This window comes from Echeneis naucrates, chromosome 6, assembly GCF_900963305.1.
Source record: "Echeneis naucrates chromosome 6, fEcheNa1.1, whole genome shotgun sequence".
In the NCBI taxonomy this organism is placed as follows: domain Eukaryota; kingdom Metazoa; phylum Chordata; class Actinopteri; order Carangiformes; family Echeneidae; genus Echeneis; species Echeneis naucrates.
In genome coordinates this window covers 294,377-311,553 of record NC_042516.1, presented here as the reverse complement: position 1 = coordinate 311,553, position 17,177 = coordinate 294,377, and the positions used below count along the sequence as shown (strand labels likewise).

General features: G+C 41.1%; 1 protein-coding gene across 2 annotated transcripts in view; it reads left to right on the top strand.

Annotated features, from left to right (window-relative positions):
• Positions 1 to 97: 97 nt before the first annotated feature.
• The window catches only part of pomgnt2 (protein O-linked mannose N-acetylglucosaminyltransferase 2 (beta 1,4-)), a 35,502-nt gene continuing 18,422 nt past the window's right edge, over positions 98 to 17,177 (top strand). For both annotated transcript variants that reach the window (XM_029505365.1, XM_029505364.1), the window contains exon 1: positions 98 to 367. The gene's annotated coding sequence lies outside the window, so the exon portion shown is untranslated. The remainder of the gene's footprint in view (positions 368 to 17,177) is intronic.

The window sequence follows — 17,177 nt, the reverse complement described above, 5'->3', positions numbered from 1 at the left end:
GGATTATCGTGTTCTAATTAGAGAGGTCGAGTGTCATCGCGAGATCTGAGCGCGAGATCTTCTGTCGGCTGGAGGTGGAGACTGAACAGAGCAGACTGGAGTCGGTTACAAGCCAGCTAGTTTCTTTAGAACCAGTCAAGCCTGTGACCGGCGCCGGCAAGCCGCGGCTGTTTGTGGGGCAATCTGATGACTGAACCCGCCGGTGTTTCTCTACCAACAGCTCCCGCGTCCGCCGGTGTCCCCCTGTCCACTCCCGGCTCCGGTTCAGAATCGTCTCTGCAACACATTGAAGCGCTGATGCTGCCGAGATGAGCTAACGGCTCGGCTGTCTGCAAAGACAAAAGCTGCACTTTGACTGAGGACTGGGGTAAGTGTCCGCACAGCTGCTGTCTGTCCTGGTTCTCCCGATCTGGCATTCCCCGGGCTCTGCCTCTGCAGATGTTGCTGTAGCAGGGACCGGAGCGTGTCTGGCGGCTTGCCCCCAATAGAAAAGCCTGCTTCACAGTGCCGGATGTTTTTCTACATGTGTGTAAATATAGCGAACAGAGACATGAGGGGGGGGGGGTCAACATTATGATCCTACTACAGTGTCAGCACTGACGCCGAAAGTCATTTACTTTACTGCATGTTCAACGAGAATATATATTTTGTATGTTCATATTTAAATGGTAAATTACTACAATATTATTTGAATAATGTTTATTATAGTATAGCACATTTCACCTTATTCATGCAGTGTATGAGTTATGAGAGGGTCAGTAATAGGGTGGAGAAAGCTGACCTCCAGTCAGGGGACATCTGAGTCAAACGTTCAGAAAATAATTCGCCATGTGATTAAAACTGGAAGAAATACAGGGTGAGATAGTTTTACTTTCAAAAGATATTTTTAAATAGGCTGTGAGCTGCCTTTAACAGTTGCTCAACTGGTACACCTGATGTTGGCTACTGCAAAGTGTGAGGAGCACCTCCTTATGTAGTTCCAGGTAACTTCAGTGGCAATGCCACACAAGAAAATTAACTAGGAACATCTCCTTAGCTTATCTCTGCTAATTATTTGACTTCAGTCAACTTCAGTCAAGATGCACAGAAAGGCTTTCAAGTGAATAATAAGGGTGTCTGTTTGAATAGTTTTCAATAAATAAATAGCAATGATGCTAAAATTGTTTTAAAATAATGTTGAAATTTTTTAATGTTTAAATAAGATGTTACAAAAGGGAAGATGTTTGAAATATGTTGATGCAGATTTTTATGCTTGTATGTTCTCTGAGGGGAGGCTTACTGATCAATATTCTGAAGTTGAGTTTTCAGGAGATTTTTACCTAGAACTGTATTATACACGGACATCTCTTCAATGGAAACAGAACAGCTGATGAAAATACTGAATAAAGCAGTTTCTCTAAAAAAAAAAAAAAAATCCATCTGGAGGGGCTGCAAATTTTTCTTTGCTTCACTCTGACTTTAAAAGAACAAATAACACTTATCGGACACAAACATTAATGTAAATGTATTAAATTGAAATGTTCTATTATCATTCTAGATGCACATAACCAATAGTTTTGTTTTGTTGCTAATGTTATTCTTTAGTTTTTAGTTAAAGGCCGCGAGCCATGGCTAATATCTAATAATAAAATAAGATAAACCTTGATTTGTCCCTCAGTGAGGACAAAGCATTATCAAACATATGAGAAAAGAATAAAACACACAGAGATAAGAAAAAAAAAAAAATATATATATATATATAAAACAAAAACTTGCTTGGTACAAGGCCAACAGATATTTACAATATTAACAGATATGTACAAGAGAATCTGCAGTCTTTTATTGACCGGAGTGGGTGTGAAGTGTACAGATTACTGGGTGCATTGTTTGTTGTGAAGTCTGCCCACTCAAGGCAAAAAGGGCCTCAAATTACATTTGAGTGGTGTGGTCACGGGCAGCACGTCGGCGTAGTGGTTAGCGCTGTCGCCCCACAGTAAGAAGGTTGTGTGGGTTTCCTCCCGGTACTCCGGTTTACTTCCAGCGTCCAAAGACATGCATGTATAGGTTAACTGGCGACATTAAATTGACTGTAGGTGTGCATGCGAGCATGAGTTGTTGTTTGTCTCTGTTTGTCCTTGTGTGGCCCTGTGATGGACTGGCAAACTGTCCAGGGTGTACCCTGCCCCTCGCCCAGTGTGAGCTGGGCGATGGGCGAGGTCAGAAATTCGGGAAGGCCTATTGAGTCGACTGCTCATAATGGTACAGTTGAGTTACTGTTGTAGTCCGCCTCCCTACTTTATCAGGAATGCAAGACAAGTGAAAAGAACAAATTGAAACAGAAATTAAACTACACATCATAAATAAACAGTAAAAAAAAAATAAAAGATAAAAAGGAGCAACAATATAACAAACAAAAATGACATGAAAATGCATGCCAGATAAGCAAAGCAGAAGTTAATTGGTGCTGAGTCAGCAGCTGTTTACACCTCTGCTATGAGTTTATTTTATAATTTTTTTTTTATCTTCATTTGATAATAGCAAGGGATGAAGTGGATACTAGATTTGAATTGTTGTTCCAAAGGGTGACCCCTCTGTAGTTAATGTTATATTGCCCTCTAATGGGATGACATCGGGGTGGATGGAGGTGAGATGCTTGTCTAGTTAAATAACTGTGTTCTGTGGAGACAAAAATAATGTTGGAAGTGGAGAGGTAGTGAATGGGTGAAGTCAAGTCCCTTGTAAATGAAATTAGGGATCTGCATTTGATTGATGTAAAAAATATTTAGAATCTTGAGTTTAGAAAAAGGAGCAGATGGGGCCTGGAAATTCAACCTTGTAACTGTTCTCATTAATTTTTTTTGCAGTAAATGAAGTTTGTGGAGATGCGTGCGACAGGTGTTGACCCTGACAACATCACAATATAAGAGGTGTGGGTATACGAGACTGTAATACAGAGTTAACAGGCTGGATCTATTAAGTACAGGGCTGATTTTTTTTTTTTTTTAATGATTCCCATGTATTTTGACACTTTTCTGTGCTGCATAAGTTAGGCTACATCAACACTACTACATCATCATTTTAAAATAGATTTTTATTACTCAAACGTTTCAAACATGCGGTTAAAACGTAGTTGGGTGGATGTACATTAGCCTGCTTAGCTTCAGCTCCTATAGTTAGCCCTGCCAATTCAGCAACCTTAGAGTTAAAAATAATACGCATAGCTTTATTATCTTACATTAGCTTTATAAAATTTGACATCACATCCCTTATGTTACAAAATATTCTAATAAAAGCTTAGCATGAGAAAAGTATCTAATGAGGGCTAATTGCTTTATCTTCCTTTTTGCTAGGAATATACACTCACAACAATGAGAAATTATGGATCTTTGGATGCTGATAACTCTTTTTGTGAGTGAATGGATCCAAGTTGTGTCCAACTCTGACTGCATGATGCGCCTCTCGTCTTACTGTACCCATTTCTCTCATCTGAAAGGCTAATTGTTTTCTACTCGGCAGCTTATTAAAACTTAGATCAGGGTTCGTTACCCTGTTAGTAGTGCACCCTGCCACACAGCAGCCTTTGGGCATTTGTTTGTGTTTGCTGGCACACGGAGACTGACAAGAGACACCTTCACACAATACAAAGTCAATGGAGAACTCTTGATTGTTTTCCCCACCGGTGTGGGCGGGGCTTAAATGTGCTCTGCCTCTATGGAGGAAAGATTTGATGATGAAAACAATGATAAAGATAAATGTTAAATGAAGGATAACATCCATCAGTATGCTTGAGGGGACTTCCACCTGGGTTTGTTAAATTTATTTATTTATATTTGCAAGTGAAAGACCCACGTTTAGAAAAAAAAAATGTTAAATTTGCATGCATTTCGGGCTGGGCGATAAAACAATAACGATAATTATCGCAAAATAACTTTTGCTTAATAGAAATATAAGACATGGTCGATAGAGCTCATTCCATCCATGTTTTGACAACATGAACAGCCAATGATAAAGAGAATAGCGACGTGCCAAGCCAATCAGGCAGCTGGAACAGAGTTACAGCTACGTCAGGCTTGACCCGCACATAGAGTAGGTGATGCAACCAGCTTAAATGTAAGCACACATGCTTATGTTCTAGCCACCAGTATGTTAGGAGTGGGAGCGAAATACATGAAAATAGGTCTGCTGTCTCCTGGTTAAGTTCAAAAGGATTGAAAATCATGTTTTCATATGAATTTCTGAGTTTATCTTCCTCAGGTGAGAAGTTAACAGAATCGCTGTCATTAACATTCCCAAAATAGAAAGAGATAAACAATCATCACACGTCCATGATTTATCTTGGTAATATTTGTCAATAAGTCAATAAGTTCTTCAGATCCGTCTGCGCTGAGGCTGGGATGAGGTTTCTTTCTCCGTAGGGGGTGGGTGATCAGCTGGTCAAACTTCAGGTCAGCTTCATACGACTGTGGCAATAACACTTTCCTTCTGTCACTCACCTGAGTGAGAAATCCTTGTTGATGTAGATGCTTGTATTTTTCTGTTTTCGCTTTTTTCAGTATGGAGACTCTGTTCTTGTAGTTAAGGAATTTAACAACAACTGGCTGACGTCTTGTGCTGTTGTGGTCTGGCCTGCCTGTGCTACGTGCTCTTTCAATGTCTATGGATTTGCCAGCCAGATTCAGTATGTTACTGATTTATAAAGTAAATTATCTGTTCTGTGGTTGCCCAGGTCTCATGGTTCGACTCCTCGATGCTGTCGTAGATTAGGTTGTTCCTTCTTGACTGGTTTTCCAGGTAGATATTGAGACTGTCACAAACAACTTTCATTTTTTACTCCTGTAGTTCGTTTTCCTCTCAGAGCCTCTCAGTCTTTTTCCTTATGTTGTCCAGTTCGTGTTGGGTGAATTGGAGGCTGTTTTTGAGCTCTGGCCACTTGTTAACTGAGTCCATCATGATGGAGTCCATCATGACCCACACTAGTTTGGCAAACACATACTACTACTATTACCAAAACTATTCACTCACCTGCCTTGACTCGCATATGAAATTAAGTGACATCCCATTCTTAATCTGAAGGGTTTGATATGACATCGGTCCACCCTTTGCAGCTATAAGAGCTTCAGCTTTTTTTGGAAGGCTTTCCACAAGCTTTAGGAGTGTGTTTAGTAGGGCTGAACAATTTTGGAAAATAATCTAATTGCGATTTTATTTTTTATTTTTTTTTTCCCCCTCAATAATGCAATTGTGATTTAATATGCAATTACTTTTTCAAGGTCCTCTTTTCATGTATTTCTCCTCTAACACAAGCAGTAATTCATATTGTAATAAAATAAACAATATCACATCCATGTTTTTTCCTTTCTTATAGGCCATTGTTAAGATAAAGGTAAATAAAGCATAAATTGATAGAAAATGGGGACTGTTTATTTAGTTACTTCAATTACAGCTGTAAACTAACATAATATTTATCTTGCAGCCTTGTAAACATTCACTGGAAAAAAGTAAAGAAATCCTGCAAAAATGTGCAAAAAAGTGGTGTAAACATTTTGATATATTTATATTGTCTATAAATAAAATATAGATATAAAAGAAGCGTACTAATCTTCAGTCAGTAAAGCCACAGATGCTAAAGTGCAAGAAATGTAAGGAAAACAATTTTCTGCACTTGGACATTTTTTAGGTAAATCGAAGTCCGAATGAACACAAAATATGTATTTGTTTGTCAAAATCTTGAGAAGGAATAAAACGTTTTGAACACAAATGAATTATATTCACTTACACACTAAAGTACAAAATGAGGATGGCACTGCAAACCAGAAGGATTCTTCTGTATAGTTCTCAGTAGCTTACACATTTTTTGCTAGGAAAACCAGCATGTCAACTTTTGCTGTTTTTAAAGATGAACAAGTGCAAGTCAATATATTCCCTTCAGCACTAAAAAGACGCTCTGAGGGAGCACTTGTGGCAGGAATACAGAGATACTTGTGGGCCATCTTGCACAGTTGTGGAAAGTTGAATTTGTGCACCTTCCACCACACCATCTTCTCCATCAGTGGCAGGGGTCATGAGGTAGCTGTTGAACTCTGCCTCAGCGACATCTTCAACTTGCACGGGGAAAGTAGAAGAGGCCACAGTAGTCTTGAAAAGCTGCCAAGAGACTTCTTCACCTATTTGCCTGAGGGAGATGCTCACATACTCTTCTCAAGATAGAGCATCTGCGTCCAGGAGAAGATGCAGTGCCTTGTGAACAGACTCCAACACCTTAATATCCTGCCAGGTTGGGATGTGGGAATGTGCACATTGGTCACCTGACAATACCTGAGATATGGCTTTGAGCTGCTTGAGCAGCCTGGCAATCATAATTTCTTTGGATCCCCATTTAGTTGTGCATTCAGTGATGAGGTTGTGCTCTGGAAGTTTGAACTTCCTCTGTGAGTCAGTCATGGCTGCCTTTTTCTTCCAGCTGTGGAAGAAGTGCCCCACCGCCTTTTTGTACAGCCCTATTGCTCTCTTTGAGTGCATGTCCTGTAATACAAAATAATACAGTGTAATTTGTACAGTTTGACAATTTGACAATTTTGGGGTAGACACACATTCACAATCTCTATCTCCCTCCCACTCTTACATTCTCTCTCTCTCTCACTCACTCACTCACTCACTCATTCACACACTCACACACACACACACACACACTGTCTCTCTCTGCTCACACACAATCACGCATGCACACGCCCATATACATCACTATACTAATTTACGTATTGATGGCAAGATGTAATCGGTGCCCCAAACACTGGAGCCTGGTCCATTCATTCAGCTGTGCTGCCATCACCATATTGGATGCATTGTCCGTGGTTATGCATGACGCCATGAACTCCATTATTGCTTTTGTTTTTTTTCCGCATGTCGTTTTGAGTTGTGATCATACGGAGTAACGCTTTCGAAGAGTTTGTTTAGTGATCCATGCCGGCTGGTACTTGGCCTTAAATGAAGTTGAGGCACTGGTAACTGGCATTTTAGCCACATGACTACATCATGTGACTAGTAGAAGGTCAAATCACAGCCTTTGCAGTTAGAAAATCTTTTTTTTTTTTTTCACATCGTGTCATAATCGCAAATGCAATTAATCCTTCAGCCCTAGTGTGTAGGAGTGGGAATTTTTGACCATTCTTCCAGAAGCGCATTTGTGAGGTTACACACTGATATTGGACAAGAAGGCCTGGCTCTCAGTCTCAGATCTAATTCATCCCAAAGGTGTTCTGTCAGGTTGAGGTCAGGACTCTGTGCAGGCCAGTCCAATTCATCCATACCAAACTCTCTCATCCATGTCTTTTTGGATCTTGCTCTGTGCACTGGTGTACAATCATGCTGGAACAGGAAGGGGCCATCCCCAAACTGTTCCTACAAAGTTGGAGCATGGAATTGTCCAAAATCTCTTATATACCATACAGTATATGGTATGGTGGCATACCAAGAGATTTTGGTATGCCACAATACCAGACCTGCCCTGTGCCACCAGACAACTCCATAGAAGATGGTTGATGCAACCACAGTGTCATTGCAGGTCTTCAGTTCCCTCTTAACTCTAAAGGACCTCAGTCACCTGAGAAGATAGTCTACTTTGGCTTTTCCTGTAAAGTGCAGATGCGTGATGTAGCCAGTCTAGTTTGTCATTAAGGTGAATACCCAGGTTCCTATCACTAACTCAATGCCCATTCCCTTGATATTCACTGGCATGGAGGGATATTTTTTCCGCCTGAGAAAATAACAATAACAACAATAAAGTAGCCAATATTAATGCCAATGGGCATGTTAACATCAGTAATAATGTTAATACATAAATGACTGAAACAGGCTTTAGTAACTTGTCAAAAGTCTTCATTAAGGCCAGGCTGTTGGTACTTAAGATGCTGCACCAAGTTTGATGTGCTGCTTGCCTTTGTTGCAACACTTTTGAGTTGCGTTTGCACTGAAACTTGCAGAAGTGCAGATGTTCAGTGGGGTCTTGTATTACAGACCCTTTGGAAATAACTCAAAGCCATTTGGAACAACTTTCAGCTACAAAGCTGAAACTAACAAGTGAAGAGAAAAAAGAATGATTTTTTTGTTGTTTGTTTTTTGCTGTAACGTGCTGCTTACCTGTGCAGCACAGCTGTCATTTTTGGGAACGTAATGAAGGAGGGATAGTCCAAAATATCCATTATTATGTGGGTAAGATTTAAGCATAAACCTACTCTGCTACTTTGAATAGAAATGATGAGGTCAGATCATTTATAACAGAAAGTTGACAGCCCTTTTAGGGTCATATGACAGTCTCACTGCTGTGTTTCTGGTTTTACAGCACCTTGACAGGTGTGTGGCTGCTCTATGACGTTACACAGGAAAAAGAGGTGAAGATGTTCATGTTCAGACATGTTCACCCAAGTGTTGCTGATCATCAATGCTGATCCAGCCAGAACAGGTACTTGTATTTACTCCAGAGACTGTTGGCCCAGGTCAAATGCTTATTCATGCCTATTCTATTTGAGTGAAAACCAGAATTTATAGTGTCTTACTGATTTTTTAGAAAAAATTACTTTTTAATGAGCCCTGCCAATTGATCATTGTGTATTGGTCAATACACAAGTTCAGGTAACAGAATAAATATCATATATATATATATACACGTCAGTATAACAACATGATACAACCCCCACCCCTGGAAAAATGGGTCAGTGCTCAAATTTAATACACAAGACTACTTGTTGTAAGCTATGTGGTTTAAATATGGCTTCCAAATTTTCAAAAAGGTACTGTATTGGTTTCTGAGAATATAGGTGATTTTGTTTTTGTTTTTTTTGTTTTGTTTTGTTTTGTTGTTTTTTTTTGTCCCAGGGGTATACAGTTGTTTATCTCCCAAGACCACCTGTCAGCACGAATAGAGGAATCCGATTTCTATGATACTGCAATGCACTACTTGGCCAAAGAAGAATTTCCATGAATTTAAGTTGCGCATTATTTAGAGAACAATGAATACTTATAAAGTTCCCCAATAGACAAAGTTCAGGTTCCAGTGGAGCATTAACTGCTGTGGTTAAAGTGGAGCAGATGCCATGCTAGAAAGGTCTCACTTTTGTACACAGCCAGTTGCAGTGAAGAATCAAATCAAATCAAATCAAATTTATTTGCATAGCGCCAAATCATAACAAAGTTACATCAAGGCACTTTACATATAGAGCAGCTCTAGACCAAACTCTTTATAAATGTATTTAAAGAGACCCAACAGATCCCCCGATGAGCAGGAAAAACTTCCTTTAAGAGGCAGAAACCTCGAGCAGAACCAGGCTCAGGGGGGGCGGCCATCTGCCTCGAGTCAGAGAGAGAGTGAGATAGGCATTGGGGGGAGGGTATGGGCAGGAACATGTTGCTGCATGATGTTCATGGAGTTGAGCTGTAGTACAGAATTCATGACTCTTCTGACTTAATGGAACGCCAATTTCTTTCTAATTTCCTTGATGTCTGCTTTAAGGCACGGATTTGGTAACTATACCAGGGAGCCAACCTCCTCAGATTGAATACTTCCTTTTTTAGAGGGGCAGCATTGTCGAGATTCAAACGCAGTGTGGCCATAGTGCTAGTCACAAGGTCATCAACCTGCGTATGGGAGAAATCCTCATTTGAATTTAGATATGGCATCGTTGGGAATGATGACCAAATGTTCTCTTTAAATTTAGCCACAGCAGCTTCAGATAAACATCTTCTATAGCTGAATTTATTCCTGAATATAGCTGAATAGCCCATTAAAGTAAACTCAAATGTAATGAGGTAATGGTCAGTCAGGAGAGAATTTTGGGGAAGAATTGTTATCTTTTCCTTTCCTTTTCACTTGTCAATTTCAATGCCATATGTTCGAACAAGATCAAGAATATGATAAAAGTGAGTGGGTTCATTCACATGCTGGGAAAAGCCAATTGAGTCTAGTAGGGAAAGAAACCCAGAACTAAGGCTAGAAAGGCTAAGACAGGAACCAACTTCAATAGCACATCTGAAGCACATTTCTGACAGGTTAATTTGAATTGATGAATTTTTCTGGGCTACGGTTGGTGTAGAATGTTATAGTTAATATATATTGGGTGTTAATAGTAACTGGCAGGCTGTTCTGGCATAAATCTGTCCAGGGTTGTTCATCAGTTGTAACATTAAGATCTGATTCCCATTCCCATTCACATTGTAGAGAAATGCAGACCTGGTTTTGGGCCTTCATTCAGCAAAAGGCAGTACATTTTAGAAATGGATTTATAAGCATCCCCCTTATGAAGCAATCATTCATGACAGCCAAAGTCAATTCATGACCCAAATTAGTTCTGAGAAAGGATCTTAGCTGGAGATAACAGAAAAAGGTTTGATTAGACAAGTCATATTTCCCTCTCAGGTGTTCTGATGTCATGAGAAGTCATTTGGTGAAGCAGTCTGCAGTTATACTTAGAAATAAATATACTGTGTACCTTTTCTTAAACCCGTTAAAACCAACGGGAGCACCTGTGTTTACATTTGCGTCTCTATTTTGAAATGCCGGTAGAAATGCTATCAAACAAGATAGAGCAATTTTTTTTTTCTTGCATATAAAACCGGAGTTACACTTTAATGCCAGGCATTCAGTGTGTCCCAGAGCTCTCTTTCCTTGCACTAATGGGTTTGCAGAAATCCAGTAAAAAGCACAAACAAAAATATAAAATCTATAATGCAGCTGTTTACAGCACTTCCTACGTTAAAATATACGCCATCACTTTGTGAACATGAACTATCACATGATAGTTCATGGAAGTAACATTTTTTTCCCAGGAGTTGTAGTTTTTTTGCGATATAACTTCGTTTTACTCTTGTCTAATCTCTTGCTCTTTCACAAAATCACTTGGACAGACACTCACCACACACTCATCACACACTTCCACATACATATTTGTGCAGTGTGGACGCACTGAAAAGTTTTACACCTGGCAGGAAGCTTTCAAACGAATTACAGCTTCAGATGAAGATGGCAAAGATGTCCAATCATCTCATCTGGATTCTGCTGACAGTGGAGATGAAGCCAACATTGTTGAAGGGGTAGAATCCTCCCATGAAATACATGTATATTCATGAAATAATTGCTTTTTGTTAGAGGAAAGTTAGGTAAATATTAGGGTGACCCTATTTTGATTCCCAAAAAAGAGGACACTCAGCCCAGCCTTGAGATACTAAAATGATACATGAAGTTTACTCAGAGATGCCTTAGTATAAGAATTTAAGTATGCCTCCCCTGTATGGATAGAAGATTCAGTCAGGACAAATCCCCTGGACAGGACGTGAAAAGGGGGTAAAAGAGGACTCCATAGAAAATACACAACTGAAAGAATTTGGCACCAAATATGCATCATTACTCTTGTGCTGAAAACTTCTATCACACCATGTGCAGTGTTGATGTTGAAGAGGAGGAAACTGAGGTCCCCTGGGCTCCTGAGGCACCTTATACCCTGGAGGGAGGCAGAGAGAGAGAGAGAAAGAGGGTGAGGAGTAGAGAGAAAGGAGTCGGCCTCCAGCAAACAGAGGCTGCAGCAAACACTCCACTGGCAAGTGCTCCAGATCAGAGACACTCACTAGTGATGTAGCTGGCTCGAAAAGTGAAAATGAGCCTGACAACTTGCACATCCCCCACTACGTTTCCTGCCCAAAAGGAGTCCAGGTGTGCAACCACCTCTATCTGAATGCAGTGACAATCCATCTCCATCTGAACTGTTCAGGATGTGCTTTGGCCATGCTACTGTCAAAACACTGTGTGCCAACACAAATAAAAATACAACAAAAAATATTGCTGCAGGCAAAAAGTTCAAATAGACTGAGCTCACAGAGGCTGAACTGTATTAGTACATGGGGATTTTGAAGCTGCCGGAGATAAGAGAATTTTGCTGAGCCAGTTCCATTTTCCATGGGCCTTAACCTAATGCCTTATCAGAAAGTAAGGTCCAAGTAAGGTTCCTCGCCATCACTTGGAACATTCACATGAGTGACCCTGCTGAAGATGCCCTCAGTGACAGCAGAAAGGCACAGGTGATTATGACTGTCAGCACAGATTACACCCCCTGTATGACAGTTTATATGTAGCCTGCAAAACTGTTTACAACCCCCAGTGAAACCTGTCAGTGGATGAGTGCATGGTAGCCACCAAAGTCAGAATTGCCATGAAGCAGTACATAAAAAATTACTTTCTAAAGAAAGATGAAACTTTTTGTGCTGTCTGACAACACAGGCTGCACTGTTGACTTCATCATTTAAACAGGGAGGTCTAGTTACTGGAAATGGGCTGTCATTTCATGCCGTGATGTTTCATCAACAAAAATTTCCTGAGATCTGGATATCACTTTTATTGTGATAATTTACACCAGGCCAGCACTGTTCATGGTTTTTGGACCCTGTGGAACATGTCAGGACACAAGAATTGGCACCCCAAAAACCAAACTTAATACCATGTGAAAACAAATCTGATGGATCGGGGAGCGAGCTCTCATTTTCATCAAGTGGATGGACACGAGGGAGGTGAGTGTGTGCTCCACTCTGCACACTGCCTTCTCAGGGGACACTGTGAAAAGAGTGTGCAAGGTTGGGAGAAAACACACGGCAGTCGAAGTGCCAGTACCATCAGCTCTGACTGCTTCATGGGGAGAGTTGACCTGTCAGACCAGCTGATTGGCTCCTATTCCTCATGGAGGAAGAGCAGGAAGTGGTATGTCACAGTGCTGCATCATTTTGTGAACATTGCTTTAACAAACAGCTATTTACGCCACAGGGAACTGTGTGGTAAACTGGAGTAGCAGCCGATAACACACCAGCAATGATGGGGAAAATGGCGTTACTTTTTTCAGTAAACAGTAATCTAATTGGTTTTGCTTCCCATCTTTATAACTGTTACCATTGCTGCCAAAAATGCAGTGCATTATTATAATTGAAGCTGATTTTTCAACAGACCAACCTGATCTCTGAGCTGAGAGGCAGACTGTTTTTACTGTTCTTCTTTGGTTAGTGGGCATGAGGCAATCGCATACATGATGACGATTGGCTGAGGTTGAGTAAAATTTCATGAGCCAATCAGAGGTCGAGGTGGGTAGGTGCTGTTTACAGAAATTCGAAAGCATGCATAATCAGACATGCAATGAACAACACAAAATAGTCAGTCAATGAGGAAACAGGAATTGCAGCCTTCTCTAAATGGAAGTATAGCCATTACTTTTCCCTCCAAAAAATGAAAGGAATGAATGGAATGTTGAAATGCACATTTTGCCCTGGACAAAGGAGCCTCTTCACATCGGTGTCATGTAATTCAAAGGTACTTGGACATCTTAGAATTGAACATGCTCATGTATTTTAAGTTCCGTTAAAGAAGGGTGGAGATGGGGTCCAAGTTCATACACTTCCGAGCATTTAAACATTTACTTGAAAGTAACACAATAGTTACTTTTATCAGTTGTAATTGAGTAACTAGTTACTTTTTGGGAGAAATAACTAATTACTTTTAAAAAATAACTTGTCCAACACTGCACACACCATTCTAATTGTGATTTTTTTTTTCTCCAATATTGCGATTGTGATTATTATTTTTTTATTATTATTATTATTTTAACCTTTTTTTTCTACAAAACATCATGAATTATTTTAATATGGCCAACACAATATTAGATACATTAAATACAGGATATTCTTTGCTATAGGTCGGGTGTCTTTGTTAGAATTAAAAGCTCACAGGTCAAAGGTCACAATATGATGCAAGAGTTGAAATAACATGTTAATGTAACTGATCATTACAGAAACATAAGAGCAAAAAATCTTTTGGTTTGCCTCTATGTATTTGAAAGAAAAAAAGGTACTGTTTAATAGTATGCACTTTTTAAACATTCAGCAAACTAAAGATACAGAACCTGGAAGAGGTTTGTTGTGTTGCCATGTGAAGTAGCAACAGTAGCACAGCATGTTCTGCGCAACACCTGACATTGCACAGCATCTTCCTTTTTAAAGCTGAAATAATTCCACACCACACTTATCATCGCTCTCACCAAATATAATAATACTGGGTGATTTCAATATCCACATGGACAACAACAATCTACCTCTCACCAAAGACTTCACCTCCTGTCTAGAGAGTTTTGGATGTCACCAACATACCACTTATCTCACACACTCCAAATGACACATTCTGGACTTAATCTGCTGCTCCATTGCCAGCACCAAAACCCACTACTTCTCTAGTACAATCACTGCCAATAAAGGAAACCCCAAGTCACTCTTCTCCCTATTCAACAATATCACCCAACCCCAGGACTCACTCCCTTCTCACTTATTCACAACTTCCTTCTGCAACTCCATTATGTAATTTTTCACTGAAAAAAATCAAGAACATCCACAAGCACCTCAGATCAATCCCCCACATCAGCTTCTCAGCTGACTTTCACCCGTCCACACGCCCATTCTTCTCCTTCCACCTCCCCACTGTCTCAGAAGTCTCAGAAGTCATCCAGAAATCCAAGCCATCCACCTGCCAACCGGACCTGGTCCTCCCCACACAACTTGTAAAAGCTTGCTCCCCCTCCCTGGTCCCCCGATCTCTGCCATCATCCACTCCTCTCTCACCACTGGAACTGTCCCTAAATCGTTCAAAACTGCTGCCATCATACCGATTTTGAAAAAACCCGATGCTGACCCTTCCAACTTCAACAACTTCCGTCCTATATCCAATCTACCCTTCATCTCCAAAATCCTTGAAAAAGTTGTTGCTTCCCAACTCCATTCCCATCTACCCCATAACAACTTGTACGAACAGTTCCAGTCTGGATTCTGCCCACTTCATAACACAGAAACTGCACTCATCAAAATCACCAACAGCCTCCTCATGGCAGCTGATTCTGGACTCCTCACCATCCTCATCCTCCTTGACCTGAGTGCAGCCTTCGATACCACCTTTCACACCACCCTCCTCAACAGGCTATCCTCCATCGACATCAGCCACACTCCATTGGAGTGGTTTATTTCATACCTCTCTGGCTGCGCTCAATTCATCCAACTCAAGTCCCTGAAATCCATCCCTTCCTCCATTACCTCTGGCATGCCCCAGCGCTCTGTCCTGGGGCCCCTACTTTTCATTATCTACCTCCTTCCCCTCTGCAATATCTTTCACGAATTCAACATTCATTTCCACTGCTATGCTGATGACACCCAGCTCTACTTCACCACCTCACCCTTGTCCTCTCTCCCATCCACCTCCCTCGCTGACTACATGTCTGAAATAAAAATCTGGTTCAGTAAACTAAACAGTAATAAAACCGAGGTTCTCCTCATTGGCACCAAATCCACCTTATCGTAAACCGACAGCTTTTCTCTCACCATTAACAACTCGACTGTTTCACCTTCCCCCCCAAGTTAAGAGCCTGGGAGTCATCCTGGACACCTTACTATCTTTTCAATCCCACATCAATAACATCACCTGGTTTGCCTGTTTCCATCTACGAAACATCAATCAGCTCTGCCCCTCCCTCACCCCCACGCTGCCGCCATCCTTGTGCACAGCCTTGTCACTTCCCACTTGGACTATTGCAACTCCTTCCTCTTCGGCCTCCCTCATAAATCCCTCCATAAACTTCAGCTGGTCCAGAATTCAGCTGCCCGCATCATAACTCGGACCCCTTCCAACCACCACATCACTCGTGTCCTCCAACAGCTCCACTGGCTCCCGGTCCAATTCCCCATCCAATTCAAAGTCCTCCTGCTTACATTTAAGACCATCCACAACCTCGCCCCCCCCTTATCTGTCTGATCTCCTCCACGTCCCCACTCCCTCCTGAACCCTAAGATCCTCTTCCTCCATTCAACTGTCTGTCCCCTCCGCCTGTCTCACCATTATGGGGAGCAGAGTGGCTGAATGCTCTGCTCCCCGTCTCTGGAACTCATTACCACCCCAACTTAGAAACTTGACTCTTTCACACAATTCAAATTACAGCTCAAAACCCATCTGTTCAAGACTGTCGTATTATTATTATTATTATTATTATTATTATTATTATTATTAAAAGGCTACATCTCCTTGTAGATGCCTCTAGCTGATGAGGCAACTTCTGCATCCCGCTTTTGTTTGGCATGCTCCTCTAGTGCAGTCAACGGCTTTAGGATGTCAGGCAGCTGATACCAAACGGCTTTGACAGCTTCAATCCGAAATTTCCACCTCGTCGTCAACAGTGCCTGTACGGTAAAGACCACATGACCTTGAGGATGGTCCAGCGTTGTACTGGGGAGCTGAAGAGAGAGTAGAGACTCTGCAATAGGCCAAAGAAACTGACTGGCACTTACTCACCAACAACAAGGTTCAGTGTGTGACTCCCACAGGGAACACACAAGGCCTTGCTGTTCAGATCTAGCACTCTCTTCCGGACTCCCTGGTTCTTGCCTAGCATATTGCAGCCATTGTCGCATGACTTCCCCCCCCCCAACAGTTAGCAAGGTGCAAACCTAGTTTTTCTAAGTGCCCTAAAAATTTGTCAAACAGGCGTTTGCCTCTAGTATCATGGGCCGAGAGAAATCCAACAAAGTGCTTATAAACCACTATGCTTTTTTTTTTTTTTTTTCTTTTAATCACAATTTACAATTCTCAGCACACCTGAGAGCTGCTTGTTGTGACTCAAATCTGGTGTGCAGTCCATTATTACTGAATAATAATAATAATTTTTTCCTCGATCATTCCACCGTTTTGCTTCAACTTCAGTTTTGTCCTGATTCTGATTATCTGTTGTTTTTGTCTCAAGCCGACATGAGAGCTGCTGCCAGCTATCAGCAGTTTTCCTGTGCTCTTCAGACCTTTCATGGTTGATTAAATGCATTTCAAGCTTTTTCAGTCATTAAATCCAGCCTCACTCAGTTGTTTTTGTTTCCCAAAAAGGTTACAGCAAAAGCAAAAAAACACTATCTGCACTTTGACTGTAGACCAACAAAGAGCTTTTCACCGTCTTGTCATGTCTCATTACTATGTAATAGTCTGCCTTTGTCTATCTGTGTGTCTGCGGCCCTTTTCATTTTGTGGAAAATCTTTGTCTTTGACCTGGGCTGGCCCCATTTTAATGATTGAGCAGCGCTCTATATCAGTGAGTTGCTTGGGCCAGAGTGCTGGATTATCCACAAGAATATGTGTCTCACTGTCATTGGTGTCC